Source organism: Hylobates moloch, unplaced genomic scaffold, assembly GCF_009828535.3.
Source record: "Hylobates moloch isolate HMO894 unplaced genomic scaffold, HMol_V3 SCAFFOLD_6, whole genome shotgun sequence".
NCBI classification, from domain to species: Eukaryota; Metazoa; Chordata; class Mammalia; order Primates; family Hylobatidae; genus Hylobates; species Hylobates moloch.
This window is the reverse complement of record NW_026652281.1, coordinates 103,562,365-103,566,795: the sequence shown is the minus strand read 5'-3', so window position 1 is coordinate 103,566,795 and position 4,431 is coordinate 103,562,365.

Genomic DNA, 4,431 nt, shown 5'->3' with positions numbered 1-4,431 from the left:
CTCACTCTCATTGCCCAGGCTGGAGTGCAGTGGCACGATCTCAGCTCACTGCAGCCTCAACTTTCTGGCCTTAAGTGATTCTCCTACCTCAGCCTCTGGAGTAGCTGGGACCTCCAGTGTGCACCACCACGCCTGGCTAATATTTTGTATTTTTAATAAAGACAGGATTTCACCATGTTGCCTAGGCTGGTCTCAAACTCCTGGACTCAAGCAATCTGCCTGCCTTGGCTTCCCAAAGTGCTGGGATTATAGACATGAGCCACACTGCGCTAACCCAGATGCAATTTTTGTTTGTTTTGAGAGGGAGTCTCGCTCTGTCGCCCAGGCTGGAGTGCAATGGCGCGATCTCGGCTCACTGCAACCTCCGCCTCCGAGGTTCAAGTGATTCTCCTGCCTCAGCCTCTTGAGTAGCTGGGATTACAGGCACACACCACCATGCCCGGCTAATTTTTTTATTTTTAGTAGAGATGGGGTTTCACTGTGTTGGCCAAGCTGGTCTCAAACTCCTAGACTCAAGCAAACTGCCCGCCTCAGCCTCCCAAAGAGTTAGGATTACAGGCACAAGCCACCGCACCCGGCCCCAGATGCAGTTTTGAGATCCATTTCCCCTGCACCAGGGTTTTTTCAACAGGAAATGATCAGGAGCTACTGGAATCTGCCTTGTGTTGTCTTGAAGGAGGATTTCTGCCCCACGTGAAATGTGTCAGACCAAGCCCGTCATGCTCTCAGGACCAAGAGCCCTAGTCTGATCTTGTCCCACAACTCCATGCGTTAGAGAATCCACCTGTGCCTCCTCCACAACAGTTGTTGTAATGCCCAAACTAGACCTCTGCTGGACTGTTAAGCCAACTCTGGATCCCCTCTCCACTCCTCCATGCCTGATCCAGACCTTTGAAGCAAGGTTCAGCTAATGCTGTGGTGCCTCCACCAACCCCCAATGACCCTGATTAGCCCTCACCAGCACTACCCATGATTTCCCTTATCCAGTATCACCATAATACAGAAAGAAATGAGATGCAAACTGATCAGGGTGTAGGTAGATCTCTTCCCGAGGGCCACTATTAACATCTGATGTATAGACTCTTCTAGGGTCTTTACGTGTCCAGAATTGGTGGGTTCTTAGTCTCACTGACTTCAAGAATGAAGCCGCAGACCCTCGCAGTGAGTGTTACAGTTCTTAAAAGCAGCGTGTCTGGAGTTTGTACCTTCTGATGTTCGGATGTATTCGGAGTTTCTTCCTTCTGGTAGGTTCTTGGTCACGCTGGCTCAGGAATGAAAGCTGCAGACCTTTGCGGTGAGAGTTATAGCTCTTAAGTGGCGAGTCTGGAGTTGTTTGTTCCTCCCGTGGGTTGGTGGTCTGGCTAGCTTCAGGAGTGAACAGTATGGACCCAAACAGTGAGCAGCAGCAAGATTTATTGCAAAGAGCGAAACAACAAAGCTACCATAGTTTGGAAAGGAACCTGAGCGTGTTGCCACTGCTGCCTCGGGCGGCCTGCTTTTATTCTCTTATCTGGCCCCACCTGCATCCTGCTGATTGGTCCATTTTACAGAGAGCCTATTGGTCTGTTTTACAGAGAGCTGATTGGTCCGTTTTGACAGGGTGCTGATTGGTGCGTTTACAATCTCTGAGCTAGACTCAAAAGTTCTCCATGTCCGCACTAGATTAACTAGATACAAAGTGTCCACACAAAAGTTCTCCACTTCCCCACTAGATTAGTTAGACACAGAGTGTTGATTGGTGCATTCACAAACCCTGAGCTGGACACAGGGTGCTGATTGGTGTGTTTACAAACCTTGAGCTAGATACAGAGTGCTGATTGGTGTATTTACAATTCCGTATTTACAATTCCTTAGCTAGACATAAAGGTTCTCAAAGTCCCTACCAGATTAACTAGATACAGAGTGCCGATTGGTGCATTCACAAACGCTGAGCTAGACACGGGGCTGATTGGTGTGTTTATAAACCGTAAGCTAGATACAGAGTGCTGCTTGGTGTATTTACAATCCCTTAGCTAGACATAAAGGTTCTCAAAGTCCCCACCAGATTAACTAGATACAGAGTGTTGATTGGTGCATTCACAAACCCTGAGCTAGACACAGGGTGCTGATTGGTGTGTTTACAAACCTTGAGCTAGATACAGAGCGCTGATCGGTGTATTTACAATCCCTTAGCTAGACAAAAAGATTCTCCAAGTCCCCACCAGACTCAGGAGCCCAGCTGGCTTCACCCACTGGATCCCGCAGCCGGCCGAAGGCGGAGCTGCCTGCCAGTCCCACGCCGTGCGCCCGCACTCCTCAGCCCTTGGGCAGTCGATTGGACTGGGCGCCGAGGGGCAGGGGGCGGCGCTCGTCGGGGAGGCTCGCGGGCAGCCCATGGCGGAGGGGAGGCTCAGGCATGGCGGGCTGCAGGTCCCGAGCCCTGCCCCGCAGGGAGGCAGCTAAGGACCGGTGAGAAGTCCAGCACAGTAGCTGCTGGCCCAGGTGCTAAGCCCCTCACTGCCGGGGGCCGGTGGGGCCGGGTGGCCGCTCTGAGTGCGGGGCCTGCCGAGCCCCCGCCCACCCGGAACTCGCGCTGGCCCGCAAGCGCCGCGCGCAGCCCCGGTTCCCGCCTGCGCCTCTCCCTCCACACCTACCCGCAAGCTGAGGGAGCCGGTTCCAGCCTTGGCCAGCCCAGAAAGGGGCTCCCACAGTGCAGCGGCGGGCTGAAGGGCTCCTCAAGTGCGGCCAGAGTGGGTGCCACAGCCGAGGAGGTGCGGAGAGCAAGTGAGGGCTACCAGCACGCTATCACTTCTCATTTTTGTGTCTGTGTATTAATATATATAGAAAAAAATATTCGGCCGGGCGCAGTGGCTCACGCCTGTAATCCCAGCATTTTGGGAGGCCAAGGCGGGCGGATCACGAGGTCAGGAGATCGAGACCCATCCTGCCTAACACGGTGAAACCCGGTTTCTACTAAAAATACAAAAAATTAGCCGGGCGTGGTGGCGGGCGCCTGTAGTCCCAGCTACTCAGGAGGCTGAGGCAGGAGAATGGCATGAACCCGGGAGGCGGAGCTTGCAGTGAGCCAAAATGGAACCACTGCACTCCAGCCTGGGCAACACAGCGAGATTCCGTCTCAAAAAAAAAAAAAAAAAGACCACGTCTCTAAAAAAGAAATAAGGCCGGACATGGTGGCTCATGCCTGTAATCCTAGCACTTTGGGAGACCTAGGTGGGCAGATCGCTTGAGCTCAGAAGTTCAAGACCAGTCTGGGCAACATGGTAAAACCCTGTCTCTAAAAAAAAAAATGCAAATATACAAAAACTAGCTGGGCATGGTGTTGCATGCCTCCCAGCTACATAGGGAGCTGAGGCAGGAGGATCACTTTTACCTGGGAGGTCGAGGCTACAGTGAGCTGAGATGGTGCCACTGCACTCCAGTGAGACCCTGTCTCAAAAAATTTTTTTTAATAAAATAGAAAATAACAATTAGCCATGCACGGTGGCACTGCACGTATAGTCTCAGCTACTTGGGAGGTGGAGGAAGGAGGATCACTAGAGCTCAGAAGTTCAAGGCCGCAGCAAGCTATGATCACCCCACTGCAACTCCAGCCTGGGTGACAGATACTCTGTCTCTTGGAGAAGGAAAAAAGCTAAAATAATGATCCGCAACAAAAATTGTTCTTAAATTTCATTTTCGGGGCTGGGCACGGTGGCTCACGCCTGTAATCCCAGCACTTTGGGAGGTCGAGGCAGGCGGATCACCTGAGGTCAGGAGTTCAAGACCAGCCTGGCCAACATGGTGAAACCCCATTTCTACAGAAAATACAAAAATTAGCTGGGCATGGTGGTGGGCACCTGTAATCCCAGCTACTCGGGAGGCTGAGGCAGGAAAATGGCTTGAACCCGGGGGGTTGCAGTGAGCCGAGACTGCACCATTGTACTCCAGCCTGGGCGACAAGACCTAAACTCCGTCTCAAAACTGAAATGAGTGAAATGAAATGAAATGATGGAAAGAAAGAAAAGAAAGAGAAAGAGACAGAAAGAAAAGAAAGAGAGAAAGAGAAGGAAGGAAGGAAGGAAGGAAGGAAGGAAGGAAGGAAGGAAGGAAGGAAAGAAAAGAAAGAAAGAAAGAAAGAAAGAAAGAAAGAAAGAAAGAAAGAAAAGAAAGAAAAAGAAAGAGAGAGAGAGGCCAGGCGCGGTGGCTCACACTTGTAATCCCAGCACTTTGGGAGGCCAAGGCGGGTGGATCACGAGGTCAGGAGATCGAGACCATGGTGAAACCCCGTCTCTACTAAAAATACAAAAAAATTAGCCGGGCGTGGTGGCGGGCGCCTGTAGTCCCAGCTACTCGGAGAGGCTGAGGCAGGAGAATGGCCTGAACCCAGGAGGCGGAGCTTGCAGTGAGCTGAGATTGTGCCACTGCACTCCAGCCTGGGCGACAGAGTGAGAC